Source organism: Athene cunicularia (assembly GCF_003259725.1).
Source record: "Athene cunicularia isolate RWA chromosome 5 unlocalized genomic scaffold, athCun1 chr5_part1, whole genome shotgun sequence".
NCBI classification, from domain to species: domain Eukaryota; kingdom Metazoa; phylum Chordata; class Aves; order Strigiformes; family Strigidae; genus Athene; species Athene cunicularia.
The window spans coordinates 31435416-31454239 of NW_020799101.1; the positions used below are offsets into that span (position 1 = coordinate 31435416).

Consider the following 18824-nt stretch of genomic DNA (forward strand, 5'->3'; position numbering starts at 1 on the left):
AAAAAAAAATTCTGAAGCATGAACACAGTGAAAGGAAGACTTGGGTCTACTTACTGAACTTACTTTGGGAGGCCTGGTAAAGGAAAGGAAAGCACTTTTCTATCTCCTATGTGGTGTGAGTGAGGCAGGGAAGTGAATGAAGCATTGATGCTTGGAAAACCTTGAAAGAGCAGGTGTATTGTGACTTGAAACAGAATTCAGAGATGTATTATCAGACTATTCTAAAATACTTTTTTTTTTTTTTTCCCCTAGTGAAAAGTGGCTTCCTAAATGAAATTTGCAGTTTCATATTCTTTGTCAGTTGTTTCTTTGTCTAAAAATCTCAGCTACTTCTTGCCATGAATTTGTACACAGAACTGTGTGTAACACTGTATATGTAGACTGGTGGAGAAAACACTTACTGCCATTAATAATTTCTATTTATCTAGAAAAGCTAATCTTTAAATCCCTTTTTGTGGGCTGGTCTATAAGCTACTGCATTAAGGAAACCTTTAGTGCTTCCACTTTATTCTGGCTGTTTCTTTGGTGCTATTCAAAGTCTCAATGAAAAGCCCCTCTCGCAGTTCTGCAGTTAAAACAACAAAGCACTGCCTATGTTTCTTCTTTAATACAGCTCTAAGGATTTATTCTTTGCTCCTTTATTCCTCCTTTTTCTGAAGTTTGCTTGTCCTTTTCCCCTTTAAAATCTCTTTATCTAAAGCTGAATTAGTTTTCACAGCTGGTTGGCAAACTGCCATCCTTTTCTGCTCTGACACTTATTTGTCAATTTCCAGTTGCCTTCAAACTTTTTACTTTTCTTAGCTTCTATTTCTTTTTCCTCTTTCATAGATTCACCGATTCAAGTTTTAGTTGTTTGAATAGAAAAGGAGAGAAAAATCCCTCCTGGGGGGAGAAAAGGAGCCATTCTCTACAGTGACAAAGAGAAAGCAAAAATACTATGAGATTTACCCATTGAAGGCTTTTAAATAAAAAAACTATGTGCTCTCTGCAGTTACTTATAATCTGATTCTACTTTCAGGAAGGTAGTAGGTAAACCTGCTACAGTATTTATATTATGCCTTAAGAGACAAGACAATTATAGATCCATTTTTGTATAATTTTTAGACTTTTCACAGGCTACTATTTTGCTTTACTCCATCTTAGAGAGCTCACTGTAGCTTTAAAACACGAGAGATTAAAGATTTCTTTATTTATTTTTAACACTTCTGCAGCTTAATTTCCTAACTCAGGGTGTGCATAAAACCTGCTAACCTCTATTTTAGGCTTCTACTCATAAACCTATTGAAAACAATTTGTCAACCCTTATTTAATGCATACTATAGGTTAATAGATTCTTAAAGAGTTCTAGAAAACAAGACAATTTTATTTGTTTTATTCTTTGAAACTTAACAGAACTTTTCTTATGCATAGTTTACCATGGCTGTTGCATTTCAAGCATCTCATAGGCTGTTGTACCAGCAGAGCTAGAGGGAGATAGAAAGAGACTTATGAGTAATGTCGCCTTCCTAGACTTTGGATATCAGTGTAGTGGCTTATGTAAGCACTGTGCTGACATTATTCTGCCCACTCAGATAATGAGAATAGAATATTAGCAGAAGTGTCAAGGAGTAAGTGGCCAAATATCACATCTTTATTTTCTGTTCTTTAGTGGTCAGTTTTTAGTATCTTGAGCACAAAGGAAAGGCAGCATAAAGTTTCCCTATTAGACTGAGCCCTTTCTTTATGCTGTGGCTACTATAGAATTGGTATTACAATTACCGTTACTAATAATTACTATACTAATTACAAATTACTATTATATGGGCACTGCACCTTCAATTCCTTTGGAAATGGAATAGAGTATTTCTCATGCTGCCAGACTGCAAATAGTAGGTATTTTTACCACCCCTATAGCCACAGCTTAGTGGAGTGGGTTAGAGCCCTGCACACATTGTCACATCTTGGCAGTCTGAATAGAGTTAAAGCAGATTAAAAGAAAGGCCATATCTAACGCAGAGGGAAACAGGGTTATAGCTTTCAGTAGCCTTTCTTATATGTGAGGTCCTAGAAATTGGCTGGACTAACTGTGAAGTGGTGAATACTGGCAGCAGCTGTCCAGTAAGTGGAAATGTAAGTAATGATTACCCTTGTGGTCTGAGTTACTGCAGGGCAGTTCCCAGCTGACTTAAATTGTTAAAAGTTATAGCCTAATTAAACCTCACTTGTTGCATCAAGTTTTTCTTTCTACATATCTGAGACAAGGTTTCGTGTGTCTATCCTTATTATTTGTTCACTGCTGTGCCACTTCTACACATACAGCGTCGTGACTTTTTCATTTCAATTCCTTCTAGTGCTATGCATAGACAAATCTTCCCAGAGTGAAAGTATTTTACATATGAACCAAACTATATTTAAAGGCAGACCCTTAAAGCTGAATTAGGTGAAGAACCCAGACCAGTAGCTTACCTACATAAATCTAACATTAGACATTTTAGCTATTTTTAAAATTAGACTAACTTAAAATTGACCTTTCTGGAAAAGCACTGAGTCATAAAAATGAGTATTAAAATTACACTTAGTGCATTGTATCTGGTGTATTATTAGACATTCAAAATACTAACTTCAGAGCAGTGATGCATTATTTAATTGCATTGCAAAGTGGTGAAGTAATTGTTCCAGCTAGTTTAATTTTTTAAAAAAATCATATTAAGATGTTTTGAACTATCTTTGACTGATGTCAATTTTTTTAAGTTTTATTATGGTAAAGCTCATTAAATGTATTTAATGTATCAGCAACAACCACAGTAAATCAGTATGAAATTATTAAAGAGCTTTAAAATACTCATATTATTAGAAATACTTAGAATTTACGGTTCTTTGATACATTCATTTTACTTTATTTCAACTTAATCTTTTAATTTAGGTGTAAATCATTAGGAAGACATTATAAAATTTGAGAATATAGAAACATTAAGTATATTAGTTCATATTGCATGCCATTTTTTGTCAACCTGAATAAACTAGATTTTAATTAGATAAATTGTTTTATATATTTTAAGGTTTAATTAATCCATATATACAATACCCTGATGAGCTGGCTGAGTTGTTTTCAAGGTAAAGCAGAACAGCACCATTTTTTCAAAAGTGGTATTACAATATTTTTGTTTGAGGCAATGGGCAATGGAAACTCAAGATAAGTTTGATAAGTAACAGGGATAATAATATAGACTCGATCTGGGTGCTTGAGCTTGCAGTACTAATATACTTTAAATGTATTCTTTCTAAAGTAATGTTATATATATTTTCCTTAGTGTGAAACTGGCAAGAATGAAGATTCAAAGAGAACCACGTTTTGTGATTTTAAATAACAATGTAACAATAAGTATTAGATTGGTCATATCTGTGTTGACGATTTCTCCATTCAAACTGTTTCCTTTGTTCTTGCTCTGGTCTTCATACTTTTCTCTCTTTAATTATCAATTATCTTTACTGAGACTCCCAAAGTTTCCATCCCAGTTTGTCTTACAATGCCACTCTTTTTTTTTCTGAATAATATTTCCTGCCCCATCTTCTTGTTCAGTTTATTTAGCCTCTGCCAATTTCGGAATTTTGCATGTCTGCTGACACCAGTCATTTTGCTAACTCATTCCATCTTCTCCTCTTTCCATTTCCAATCGCACAACACTCTTACCTCATTATTCTTTTTTTCAGTCTCATGCTCCTTACCCCATAGGATCCCATTTCTCCTCCAACTTCCCAGACTTGATCACCAGAAATCTTAGCTTTTATTTGCAAATTACTGTTTAGGTTGTTAAGTCTGGAGAATCACTGGTTCTAGCCAGTGGAGCCACTTGGTTCAAATTTGAATGTGCAGCACCATTCTGGAAGAGAAACAAGAAATATCTGTAAAAATTATAGAAGAACCATTATGAAACTGGGCACTTTCTGGAAAAATCGGTTTAAGGTGGAAAAAAAAAAAAAAAAAATTCTGTTGACAGCAGAAATAATTCTGGAATTTACAGATGCCAACAAAAACGTCCAACCACATATAAAAGTATCAACAAAACACTGTCAACACAGGGAGTCTCTAAAATATGTAATATCACCAAGAAATGTTTTCCAGATTTTGAAATATCACATACTTAAAATGTCTTCCTGCCAAAGTACTGCTCTAAAATATTAGATTTTACTTCCAGTTTTTACTCCCTGGACAACACTTAAAATGAATAAAGTAGCTTCTCTGAGTCCTTTTTTCCCCCCTCTCATTCTGAAGTAACCTATTCCGAACATATAAAAAAAGTCTTTTATTTGTCTAGTCAAGTAAGAGCTTATAAGAACTCTCCATCATTGCAAAGGAGAATATAGAATACAGAGTTTTCAGTGCATATTTCTGCATTATGTGGGACAAAAATAGAGAAAAAAGAAATAAGGTGACCTTTTCTTTTAGAATAGGGATTGTGACTTCTTATCAAATTCAGTGGGGAAGGAAAGTCCTACGGAAAACAGACCAGGGAAAGGGAGAGAGACTCCTATAAAAAGCTATGTTTAGGAAAGAAAGCATGTACACAACTTGCTGGATGTTTTTATTTCATCTGAGCTATAATATTTGCAGAATTATCTACTGTGAAAAACGAGTTGTACACTGTGGTGTATCTTACTCAGGTTATAAGTTTGTTCAGAGTAAGAGAAACTGAGATAAGGCTGGTTTAGGGCCAAGTCATTCAAATGTTGATGGAAACGCAACATTTTCTATCTGAAATAAAGCACTGATAAGGCAACATTTATTCCCACTGGAGAATGTTTCAAATGAACTAGCTAAGTAATTTATCTTCAGAAGTCTCAAAGGAACTAGTGAATCATTGTCAATTTTTAATTTATCTTGGAAAACTGGGAAACAGTGAGGTTTGCAAATGTCCTATTATCCAGAAAAGGATATAATACAGAATAATAAATTATCTAGTCTGACCCTCATTTCAGGTACAAGAATGGATTTGTTAGCTTGGAACTTTTCTAGTAATGAACTGGAGACTACAATTATAATTACTACTAGTTAGATAGCGCTTTTTTTGTGAGATCTTTTTCTGTCCGGTTTTGTTTTGACTGGATCATGGGTCTGGTAAACAAAGTACATATGTATACTTGGACTTAATTAACTTACTGCACGTGAAGGTTTTTTTGACACAAATGCATTTTATTAAACTCACAGGTATAGAGGGATTATAAACTCTTCTTCTGATATTGATATGCAGGATCTTTTGGATATTTTCACTTGTTCCAGTTCTAACCTCTCTCTACAAGGATTTTACAGCCTTCAGAGTATGATTTCTGGATCCTTGAAGGGATGAAAAAGGGAAAGGTTATGCATAAATTGTATGCAAAAGTAACTCAAAACAAATATGTATTTTGACTTGTCTGGATATATTACATGATAATTCTTATTTCCACCAGGAAACTGGGAACTGGGAGGTGAAAGGTATGAAAGTTGTTAAAATGTGCCTAGCTCTATCAGTGAATTTTGTACAGTTTGTTAATTATGCAAAGACTTGTAGGCTATTAAAAATATGGGAGGGATTATTAGTTTGGTAATCTAAATCAAGTGATTTAAATGGTTAGAATCCAGAAAAACTGATATAATGGGAACAAATTAAGAGGAATACATTTTGAATTCAACAAAGCAGTTTATATGTAGAGAATGGCAGAAGCTGTCTTAAAAAATAAATGTCTAAACCTAGGGTTTAAGAATTATCATAGATTACATCCTCAATCTGAATTTTCTGTGCTTCTGTGAAAAGAGGGCTAAAAAAATTTTTGAAAGGATAATAAAGGGGAATGGAGATGCAAAATGCTGGAGAGGATATGCCAAAAAAAGCCCAAACTCCAAACCCAAGATCACATAGCTGAGAATCTTGCATTATGGTGTGAGGTGTAATTAATTAAATTTATCTGGTATATTGAAGGGAAGTTCAAGAGATGGCCTGATAAATGAGTATAAATATTTAAACATACCAATTACATCTGACAGCACAGAATTATTTGATCTTGTTGTCAGAAATGGAACACAAGCTAATTAACAGGAATTGAAATTAAGATAATTATTCTAGAAATAATACACAAAATTATTGGAAGACCCGAAAGGGTCATGGTTCCTTTAAAACAAAATTAGATGCACTTTCATCTAACTTGTGGAATACATTCTACTAGTGGGGAGTACAGAGGGACACACTGAATAATTATTGTGTTCTTTCTGGTCTTTGAGGATAAGACTCGGTCCCCTCATGTTTGGGCTTGGGAGTAAAAGTAAGGAATTTAAAGTTATAGAAGACTTGATTGTTCTCCACAGTCTCATCTTTGCACCTCAGGGCAGGGCACTATGTATAATAATATCTCATAATTTAGGCCTTAAAATAATTGCCTGTAAAGTCAAGATGTTTGTGTTTCACTCGATGTATATCTGCATTAATGTATTGTGGTTACTTTTGATTTTTCCTCTCCTCTAGGGCACAGAATGGGTGATGGTTAGAGGAAGGACCACAGATCCCATACTGTGAGAAAGAACTCAAACTCATTGTTGTCTTGGTTTCAGTTCATAAAAATTTCTTCCTGACTTGCTTTGCAGAGCACTGTGGAGTTTCACTTCCCTTCTAATCAGGGGTACAGTTCACTTAGTCATATCTAGTATAATTGATTATTTTTTCTTCAGGAAGCTGGGTGCTTTCTAACATTTTACTCAAGATACCTCTATGAGGGCTTTTGTCCTAGTGTGATAAAATAAAGTGTAAAATTTGATGAGCTGTGATGTCATGCTAGATGATGTAATTATCATTTTTGGCCTATATAAAGCATATTAAAACATGCAAAGGAAATGTATAAGCAATCTGCATAATTAGGAATAAGTCCGTACATATCAACTTATTTTAATAAGAAGGTAAGAAGAAATATTTGAAGACTATATTACACATTATGTTCTTCACTGTTTTTTTAGTAGTAAGATTTTAAAGTATCTTTTTATAAGCTTTCTCTCTGTTGTGACAGGATTACTTCTGCACACCTATAAGTAAACTACAAAAAGGTTTCTTAAAAAGAGGTCTGACAACTCGGTTCTCAAACATCAAAGAAAGAAACCTATAGATGTGACACAGAAATTCAGTGACAATGCAGAAGACCCTTTTTATCTGGGAATCTTTTTTTCTCTTTGAACCTTGTATGGTATCTCCTGGCCCTTAAGGACATATGCAGAAATTGAAATAGCACAACTGAACAGCAGTCCAACAAAACTATTATCCAGCTGCTGATAAAGAAGAACCACTGTCTTCAGGAAGGTACAGCTAGCTTATCATAATGCAATATCCATAAAGGAATCCAGTCATAATCTTAGACAGCAATTGTTTTGGAGCATGAAGCAAGATGTTTTCTATTATTTATGATTCTTCACACTATCATATAAGTTCTTATAAAGGAAAAACATATGGCAATCTCTTTGAAATGCATTCAGTTCAAGTCCTTCAAAATCTTAAGTCCATCAAATCTTGACCACATTTAATAGTAGAGGCTGTAGAGGCGCTATGAAACTTATGTCCTCCCTCATAAAAACTGATGTTTTTGCTGTTACCTTGTTAGCCTTATTGGACCACAGTTATGACATTGGACAGCAGAGATGGTCTATTGCTCCACTGAATTCTGGCCTGTGTATTTGTTTCCAAACAAAGGGACAAGGTGGATATCGCTGAAGATCTACCCAAGCACCTGTTACCTATGTCATAGGGCCCAGGAAGTCTAACAGATTGCCCTTTCTCAGCCTTTTTCTTCAACTTTGTGTGGAAAGCTTTGTTTAGCTGTTACCCTGAATAGGTCTTTTAAATATCAAACTGAAACTTTATAAGGTATGTGGTACATATTAAAGGCTGGAGACAAAAATGAATTTTTGTATATTTTCGTCTTTTTTGTCTAGTGTACACTGTTTATACTCTCAACCATGGCTATTTAGTGTCAGTTCTTTACGGTAGATATTTGAAATATTTATTTTATTTTGGGTAGCCCCTGAAGTGTGATTGTCACACAGGGAGATTCTTGTATCCTGTGATACATAAATGGATGGTACCTTGGTCTACTGTAGACCTGATGCAGTCTGGAAGTATATCTTGATTTGATGACTTCACACTAGTAGTTTTTAAATTTAATTTCCTCTTTCATCAGGCTGCCATTCAATAATCCTTTTGAACTAAGCACCCCATGAAATTCCTTATCAGTGTATTCTATCCATGTGTGGTGGTTTAGGCCCTGCTGGGATCTGAGACCACGTTGCTGTTGTCCCTCCCCCACCCTTGGACCAGATGAGACAAGGAGTGAGATACAAACCCCGGGGTTGAGATAAGGAAAAATTTAATACAACAGTGTAACAACAACAAACCGAACATCAACAAATAACAATAACAATAATAACAATGAACACAACAAGAGATATACCACATGGAATACAGCAAATGAGGGTACCAGCCATGAACACAAACCATCACAATGGTATTCTTGTGCTTGGGTGCCCGGACCTGACATCAGCATGGTATTGAATAACGCAGCTAGAGCTCCTTCCCCACATGCTGGGGAAACTTAACCCTATCCTAGCCGAACATAATCCACCCCTTTATTCTATACCATCTGCATCATGCCAAGCTGCCATTTAGCAGTTAACAAAAACAAAAAAACAATTAACAAAGGCACAGTATAATTCACGGTATGTTCTCACCCAGAATCAAGTCCCCCTGTGGTACGCATCGGACCTCTCCATCCTCCTGCATCACCCAACAGGTGCGCCCAGGTCCTCGAGAAAAAGCAATACCATGGATGGTTGCCTTTGCCTGGCGCAGGACTAACCCAGAACATTTTTCCCAACACATTCCTCATGCACACCACAGGGACTCTATCCCTGTCTATAGCGCATAGAAGTTTTGACTGAGCTGGGGCAGCTCGACTGGCAGATCCTATTGTGTTGACTAACCAAGTGGCCTTTGCCAGATGCGTGTCCCAGTGTTTGAAGGTCCCACCTCCCAGTGCTTTCAATGTGGTTTTTAACAGTCCATTGTAGCGCTCGATCTTCCCAAAGGCTGGTGCATGGTAGGGGATATGGTAGACCCACTAGATGCCGTGTTCTTCTGCCCAGGCATTTATGATGTTGTTTTGGAAGTGGGTCCCGTTATCTGACTCAATTCTCTCTGGGGTGCCGTGTCACCACAGGACTTGGGTCTCAAGACCCAGGATGGTGTTCCAGGCGGTGGTGTGGGGTGCTGGGTAAGTTTCCAGCCATCCAGTGGTTACTTCCACCATTGCGAGCATGTGGCGCTTCCTGTGGCGGGTCTGTGGCAGTGTGATGTCAATCTACCAGGCTTCTCCATATTTATACTTCAGCCATTGTTCTCCATTCTGCTGGGGCTTCACCCGCTTGGCATGTTTGATTACAGCACGTCTCACATTTGTGGATGATCTCTGCAATGGTGTCAGTAGTAAGGTCCAACCCTTGATCTCGAGCCCACCTGTATGTTGCATCCCTACCTTGGTGGCCCGAGGTCTCGTGGGCCCACCGGGCTATGAACAGTTCATCTTTGCGCTGCCAGTCCAAGTCCACCTGAGCCACTGTGATCTTAGCAGCTTGGTCTGCCTGCTGGTTGTGTCGATGTTCATCAGTTGCCCGACTCTTGGGTACATGGGCATCCACATGGCGCACCTTCACAATGAGGTTTTCCACACAGGCTGCAATGTCCTGCCACACTTCAGCGGCTCAGACGGTTTTGCCCTTACGTTGCCAGTTGCTCTGTTTCTATTGCTGCAACCACTTCCAGAGGGCATTTGCCACCACCCACGAGTCACTGTAGAGATAGAGCCTTGGCCACTTTTCCTGCTCAGAAATATCCAAAGCAAGCTGGACGGCTTTCACCTCTGCGAACTGGCTCGATTCCCCCTGTCCCTCAGCAGCTTCAGTGACCCGTCATGTGGGACTCCATACAGCAGCCTTCCACTGTCGATGTTTTCCCACAATGCGACAAGACCCATCAGTGAACAGGGCATATCGCTTCTCCTCATCCGGCAGCTCATTATATGGTGGGGCCTCCTTAGCACATGTCACCTCCTGTTCTGGTGACATCCCGGAATCTTTGCTCTCCGGCCATTTTGTGATCACCTCTAATATCCCTGGGCGGCTGGGATTCCCTATTCGAGCCCGTGTGTTATCAATGCAACCCATTTACTCCACGTGGCATCTGTTGCATGATGTGTGGAGAAGGCCTTTCCTTTGAACATCCAGTCCAGCACCGGCAGTCGGGGTGCCAGGAGGATCTGTGTTTCAGTGCCGACCACTTCTGAGGAAGCCCGAACTCCTTCGTACTTCTCAGTTGGTGTGTAATTAGCTTCAGAGCCTTTGTATCCCTGGCTCCAAAAGCCCAGAGGTTGGCCTCGGGTTTCCCCAGGTGCTCTCTGCCAGAGGCTCCAGGTAGGGCCATTCTCCCCGGCTGCGGTGTAGAGCATGTTCTTAACCTCCTGCCCTTCCCAGACTGGCCCGAGGGCTACTGCTTGGGCAATCTCTCGTTTAATTTGTTCAAAGGATTGTTGTTGCTCAGGGCTCCATTCAAAATTGTTCTTCTTGCAGGTTACGTGGTAGAGAGGGCTCACAATCAGACTGTAGTTTGGGATGTGCATCCTCCAGAACCCCACAGGAAAGACTGAGTCTCCTTTTTAGAGGTTGGTGGGGCCATGGTTTATGATCTCCACTGGGATGTGGCCATTTTATTCCGAATTGAATTTCCCTTGCAGGCCCCTTAACTTTCTTTTGCTTAATGGCAAAGCCAGCCTTCAGGAGGATTTCAATTATATTCTTTCCTTTCTCAAAGACTTCCTCGGCTGTGTCTCACCATACAACGATGTTCTGGAGCCCCACCTTTCTCCAATGCAGTATGGACCAGTTAATGGCAAATGGCAAATGCCCACCCCTGGGGCAATCGATTCCAGGTGTACTGGATGCCTCTTCAAGTGAACGCAAACTGGTCTGCACTCTGCCGCTGGTGCACAGTCTTGGTAGCAATCGGCAATCGCTGCTTCTGAACCTTAAGCCGTCCCACCACTGAGGGATCCTCTGAGAGGCCGGGTAAGGTGGACAACTGTTCAACCTCCTCCAGGGCAGCTACACCAAAAACCCACCGGTACCCTTTTGGGTCTTTGAAGTACCCTCTCCTGAGATAGTCTGTGCCCAGGATGCACGGGGCATCTGGGCCAGTCACAATGGGGTGCTTATGCCAGTCCTTCCCAGTCAGGCTCACTTCAGCTTCCAGTACGGTCAGCTCTTGGGATCCCCCTGTCACTCCGGAGATGCAGATGGATTCAACCCCACTGTAGCTTGATGGCATCAGGATGCACTGTGCACCAGCGTCCACCAAAGCCTTATACTCTTGTGGGTCTGATGTACCAGGCCATCGGATCCACACTGTCCAGTAAATCCGATTGTCCCTTTCCTTCACCTGGCTGGAGGCAGGGCCCCTCTAATCCTGCTCAGCATCTCTCACTTCTTGTAAGAATGATTTACTGGTCCCCTCAAGAGGGTCAGACATAACGTTGGCCATTCTATTCTGCCTGGGGGATTTCTGACTGGAGACCGGAGCTGCGCTTTTCTTGGAGGACTCCCTTTTTGTGATGGTCTTCCCTTTCAGTTGCTCTACTCATGCAGCTAGGGCGGCAGTGGGCTGTCCATCCCACCTCCTCATGTTTTCTCCATGGTTGTGGAGGAGGAACCACAGGGTGCGCCATGGTCCTACTGTCCTTCTCTTGGTTAGGAAAACATCTGCTTCTAATGGCTGAGACATCGGCCCGTGCAGGTGGAATGTAGGACATGTCCTCTTTCATTTTTTGGACCCTCTGAGACAGTTCCTTTACAGCTGAAACCCAGGAATGCTGAGAGGAAGGGAGGTTTCCCTCATATTGCTGGAGATGGCCAGCCACTTCATCCACTGTTTGAGTGTGGGTGTCTGTCCACCAGGACACTATTGCCAATGCTTTGGAGTGTGCTTCTGGTGCACTTTTCAGGAACTTTCACCACATCAAGTATGTGCAGAGGGCCTGATCTGGGTCCATGGGTGACTGCTCATCATTCAGATCACCATAAACCATGTCAAACACAGCCAGTTCCCTGAGATTCTGAATGCTTTTCTCCATGTTGGTTCACTTGCCTAACTGACATAGGACATCATCCTTGTATGGGTACCTCGCCCTTAAACTGAACAAAAGTCACCCCCAAAGGCTTAGGGTTTTAGTCTGTCTCCCTATTGCCTTGTCAATGCCAACCTCCCTGGACAAAGATCCCAGCTGCTTGGCCTCTCTCCCCTCCAATTCCAGAACACCAGCTCCACTATCCCAGCATCAGAGCAGCCAGGTGTAAATCTGTTCACCTGGAAGGCGGCTGAAATCCTTCTGCATATCTCGCAATTCACTCAGGGATAGAGATTGGGTGATCACCTCTGGTTATTCCTGTGCTGGGCCTAGTTCATCTCCATCCCCCACTTTGCGAGCTGAATTTTAGGTGTATTTGGTTTTCTGTATCAGAGCGACTGATACTGGCTTTGCCTGTGCCTCTGGCCCAGCTGCTCTACTAGTAGGGGCAACTGATACTGGTACTGGCTGTGTCTCTGGCTCAGCTGCTGTGCTGGTGGAAGCGACTGATACTGTCTCTGCCTGTCCCCCTGGCCCAGTTGCAGTATCAGTAAGTTCACTTTCAGATCCTGCAGCCTTTTCTCCCCCTTAAGGGCAGTGAGTAGTGTTAAAAAGGACACGGTAGGCATGGGTAAGTCCCCTGCACATTGCAGTGAGTTGTGTCTCCCGGGTTTTGTCAGGTTGGCGACACACCTTTTTTAAGTACTACACCAGTTTATCAGGGCTCTGCATTTGTTTGGGGGTGAAATTCCAAAGCATTGGGGGTGACCACTGACTCAGGTGCTTGACCATCTCTTCCCACACCCCTTGCCACTCACTATTATCTGACCTTGGGGCAGGTTTCCAGGCACTGCTATTGTTAGAGAAGTGCCGCATGGCCCAAAACAAGATCTGGCAGGCATTCAGAAAGCATTGTGCCACAAACACACTGGCCTGGATGCTCCAAGGATAGCTAAAACTCCCAAAACCTGAGAGGATCTCTTCCCCTGGCTCACCCATAGAGGGGGTGAGACCCCTAACAAAAGCCCAGGCAGCAAACAGTTACCGGCCCACCCCCACCAACAGCGATACAAACACATTATAAGCAGTCAGTAGCCAGTATAGCAAAATAAGACCCATGACACATTTTCCACCAACAACAAACACCAGCACTGGGATCGCACAGTGGATATAAGGGTTAATCCAGCCCCACCACGCAAGCAAGTGGGCCAGCACTGCAAATCTTCCTTACCAAACAATGCAAATAAAACCAGAAAGACTGCACCTAACAGACTGCTCTAACACACTCTGGTTAGGGTTTGTCCTTATCTCAACCCTCTCGTGCCCCACGCTGGTGTGCCAAAAAGGCTGTGGTGGTTTAGGCCCTGCCGGGACCCGAGACCACGCTGCTGTTGTCCCTCCCTACCCCTGGACCGGACAGGGCAGGGAGTGAGATACAAACCCTGGGGTTGAGATAAGGAAAAATTTAATACAACAGTGTAACAACAACAAATTAACAACAACAGATAACAATACCAGTAATAACAATGAACAGAACAAGAGATACTCTGCACGGAATACAGCAAGTGAGGGTACCGAACAGGAACACAAACTGTCCCAATGCTCTTCCCTCTTTGGGCGCCCGGACCTGACCTTAGCATGGTATTGAATAACCCGGCTAGAGCTCCCTCCCCACATGCCGGGGAAACTTAACCCTATCCTAGCTGAACCAGGACCCCATGCTATAGAAATTGCTATGCCTTCCTGAAGAAAATATTTTGTCTAAACCCACTTTTATCCAGACATCATATACTTCAGTTACAAACATTTCATAACTAAGCAATAGCATCGATTTTCTGAAGTATGAATTTAAGATTAAATGTTTACCCCAAGCATAGCACTGACAAATTGTACTAGTCTTCCATTTTATTTCTACTAGAAAATGGATTTCTAAACAAGAAAAGTGCAGTGCCTTAATGTAAAACTTATTTTGCTCTTAACATTCTAAGTCATGTACTAGTGTTCAGTATGGTACAAAGGAATTCTTTTTTCACTGTTAAGAAGTCACCAGTGTTTTCTTCCACAAGGTATAACCCTACTCCTGTTTTTCTGATAATCATATTATCTTATGCTGGAAGTAGTTCTGAACCTTATGCCTCACTACCTGCCTGAGGTAGACTGTTATCATGCACAAAACTTATGTTTCTTTTTGCATGTTTTACTCAAGATAATCTTGTAAAAAAGTTCAACCTGTGCAAATTTTACATGCATCCAATGAAAATATTCCTTTTAGGACTTCATTTCTGTATCATGCATACATATTCTGTTAGATATTAAAAGTAAACAGCCAATTGAATAACAATATATTTAATTGGCCTAATACAATGGAAGCAAAATAGTTGCTGTATTATTAAAAACGTGAATTCATTGCTTATGACTTACATAATTTTTCTGTCCTAAGCTCTTAGCACATAACCAATTACATTCATAAATTACTATACTATGTTTTTAATGAAATAATTCCAGAAACACTGATACTCATTCCTATTAAAAACCCTGGCCAATTAAAATGTTACTGTTCTTGAGAACTACAAGTTCCATGATTATAGGACTGTGGACAGAGGGAATGAATACCATATTGAAGGTCCTCCCAGTGAGATTTCTCTGTAAAAGGAATTTGGAAATCTTACCACTCTAGATAGTTGTGCTCCCTTGTTCTGTTCCTTCAGGGACAAAGTTCTGATTAAAGTGTTAATCTTCGAAGAAACAGGTCAGCTGCAGGATTCATAAGGTTTAAGGCATGGATGGTCATCCAGACCAAATGTTTAAGCTGAGTCCAGGGTGAAAATTAACATAAGTGTGATCTCTGGAGCCCATCAAAGCCATCAGGTACCAGACAAAACACTTCTGAATGTTATCTGGGATTTCCCCAAGATAGTAGTAATCTTGCAGAACGGTTTCCCCGTGTAGTAAATTAACCTGAGATATATGTTATTCATGTATTAACATGTTGTTATAATATACATATACATTATTAATATATTTTCATCTTCTAATATGTATTACATATTATAAATATGACTATAAATAATAGAATTCATAATTGTATTATTTAATCTTGTTTGGATCTAGGTTGTTGGTTGTTTTGTTGGGTTTTTTTTGTTGGTTTTTTTTTTTTTTTTCAGCCTTCTAAAAGGAAAATATTGATTCTAAGTTAGTTAGGTCTCCTTGAGAAAATGGAAAGAAACTTAAATCCATAAAGATTTCACCTATCTTACAGATCTCTCCCAGGCACCTTTAGAAGGAAACTCATTCAGTCTTATTCACCTCCAGTGACATCAGGGTCAGTGCAAACAACCAGCTTAGTCTAGAAAACTTTTAGACAGCTGAAGTTATGTATCATGAATCCTTTCCCAATTTGAAATGCAGATTTTTCTTCTCCTCCCCTTGGATTACTTACTTGTGGGAATATATAACATGAGGTTGAGACTGAGGATGTTGTGTGAAAACATTTCATGGTTATTTGACAGTATTCATGTCAAAAGTTTGTGTTTTTTTAAAGAAATATCACAAATTATCATCAGTGTGTCAAAAGTGCACAGAAGAGCTGTACTTTCAAAAGAGAAAAGGCAGAACAGTAACGATGCCAGAAACAATAAATTAATTTGCAGATCTATTTTGTTATTAACACTTGTACCTACAGACCCACACCAACTGCAGGGAGCGATCCTGAACCTATATGAAAGCCTAATAGTGTTGTACGGTGTAGACACTTGTCTTTTAAGTGGATATACTTACGATTAGATGAATGATTTCTTAACTGAGAAGTTTCTTACCACTAGAGGGCTCAAAATTGCTGTGTGCTTTTATGTATGAATACATACATAAATATATATATATATACATACCTATATACACACACAATATATGATATGTCTGTGTACATCATTCATGTGCATGTTTTATTTGTGTGTACATGGGTATAAACACACATATGCACATACATTTACATGTCTTTTAATAGATGATCTATTTCTATTTTGAACATTTAAATGCAATTAAAATCTTAAAGATTTTAATATACCTTTGCAATTCACCATATAAAGGTGAAATGTTTCTTTAATTTCATAAAATAATTACAATTTGTAACTGTTCTCATGTGGCCAGATTTACACAGAATGTTAATTTTATCAAATTGAAAATAATCACAATAAAATACAGTTCAAACTTCCATGACCAATGTCTGCTGTCATCATATGGTTTATTAAGATATCTAGACAACACTGAATAACATGGCCATAGTTCATTTTTTTTTCATAAATTACTTTCCACAGAATGTAATGCAGTCTTGCGGAATCTATCATGCCAAGCATTTTTGTTTGATTATATGACATATTCTCCTGGGAAATCTTAGAGGGTCTAAATGAATAAAATGTTGCTGGAAAGCTGACTGTTTTCTTTCACTAATGTGACAATTGTAATGAAGAGAGAAATGGTTTTCAACCATTTTAAAGTAATGCATAATCTTTGGAGATAGTGCAACCCAGTTCCTCCATGGTATGATGATGCAATAATGAATAATTTACCCATGCAGTTCAAAAGATAATAAACATAATATTTCCAGTCAGACTCGATATATACAAAAGTTTGAGGTATCGGTATTTTTTAAATGTTAGCAAAGTTATATTAATCTAAGAAATCTGCTGTATTGTTTTACACTAGTTTTTGCAGTAGTTATGCTAATTTAGTGTATTTTACAATTGACTCTTGCAACTTTTCAGCTGAATAGGCTGTTTGTAATTAGTTTTATCTATAGACTTACATCAGTGTATAGAGAAATCTCTAGATTCTAGTAATACATTTTTTAACGGATAGAATGGAAAAAATGAAGTAATATTACACTGCCTTGATAACAAGTTTCAAAGTCTAAGTATTTATTGCTCTTTCAGTACATATATATGTTAAGGATTTTCTCTTCTCTATAATCATGTCAGCAAAAAATTAAATCATGCTGTGCTATATCTTTGTATTTGTTTTACACAATTTATGGGAACTTTGTTTCTATGGCTATAGAATTTCAACCAAACTGAATATGTCTCATTATTCGGAGAAAATAAATGCTGTCCAACGCATTAAATCTAGATGAGGTGAATATATTCTAATTCTATTTTTCAGTGTATTATCCAGGAAGCATTTTCTCCATCAAGCTTTAGGCACTTTATAGTCAGTCTCCATATGTTCTCTCTTTCACCAGTGAAAAAAATTCTCATTGTTGTTGCCTTGGCTTAGGTAGAGTCAGGTGGTTTATTTCAGATATCATTTAATATAAACAAATATGGAAGAGACAAAGAAGGAAGAGATGGAATTTTACTTCAATACATTATTTGTAATCTGTTGGTGGCAATAAGTTTTCAGGTGAGATGGAATATGATAGTTTTAATGAACTTTTTCTTAATTGCACAATATTTGGTTTTTATTCTCTACATAATATCCACAAAACAACATAACTTCACAAGCAAATGGCAGTCATATATTATTTCTTTATCTGTCACATTGGTCTTCTAAAAGATTATTTTTTTTTCTATTTTCTATATTACATGTGCATGAAATATATGAAATTTGTCAAGATTTTCTAATAAACATGCCATTTTTATCCCGGTGGCTGTTGTTACTCTATGCTTCCACTCATCCAGGAATGTGTTCTGTAATATCACTGCAATTACACCCTATTGAGTTAAGAAATACCAAACTTAACTGGCTAAAGTGGCAAATATATCAGACTGAACACAGTTTTTATAAAATTTATTTTAAAAAAACATGTTAAATCTGGCATTTAAGGGATTAAAACCCCTTGTTATAAACACATACAATGATTAGAGTTCATTTCCATTTTAAATACTTACTAACAGGCATAGCAAGTCGGGTAAACATGTAGGACAAGATCCCGGGGCTCAGGATTACAGGGATCTAACAGCAGTCAATCCAAAGTAATGACAGCATGTGACAGAGGCAGGAGGTCCACTTATAAATACCTTTGTTGTGAGCCATGATGAATCTGTAATCATTGTTGCTAATACGCACAATGATCTTGTTTCTGGCATTTTTTTTCTGATTTGTACTTTTTTATGGGCATTCATCTCACTTTCAGTGACTCAGTTCCGCAGCAGTTTTATTTTTACTGTTTCAACGTATGAATTTTTCTGTCCTAGAGCAAACAACTTAAACCTCTAAATGAAAATAAGAACAAGAAGAAGAAATATTTAGAAGTTTTGAAACAACAGTCTTCTTGGCTAAAATATTACAAAAAAAAAATACTACACAGAAAATTTATAGGAAACACAATCAGGCTTTTTTATATAGATAAAATAGATAACATTCTATAACATAATATTTATATCTGTTTATTATCAACATAAAAAATGGCTATGTAAAGATTTTCAGCTTAACTGTGATTTTTAATTATTGGAAAGTATGTGTTTATTCTTTACTTTTGTAACTGCCAAATTTTAAATTATATACCAGCTATTTTGTTTATTAGAAACAATAAATTACACATTCTTAAATACCTTTTATATTCCTTTTACATATCCCTAAATATTTCTATTCAAAATTCATTCAAACTGCCTATCACTAGAATATGAAGAGTATCTCTCTTACTGCATGAATGCTTTGCAGATCATGTT

The 18824-nt window shown here is 38.5% G+C and overlaps 1 long non-coding RNA gene across 1 annotated transcript in view; it reads right to left on the reverse strand.

The window, feature by feature from the left end:
• LOC113480662 overlaps positions 1 to 18824 on the reverse strand; it is a 62693-nt gene that overhangs the window by 43455 nt on the left and 414 nt on the right. Inside the window, exon 2 of the long non-coding RNA XR_003398499.1 lies at positions 3706 to 3860. This is a non-coding gene — a long non-coding RNA (uncharacterized LOC113480662). The remainder of the gene's footprint in view (positions 1 to 3705; positions 3861 to 18824) is intronic.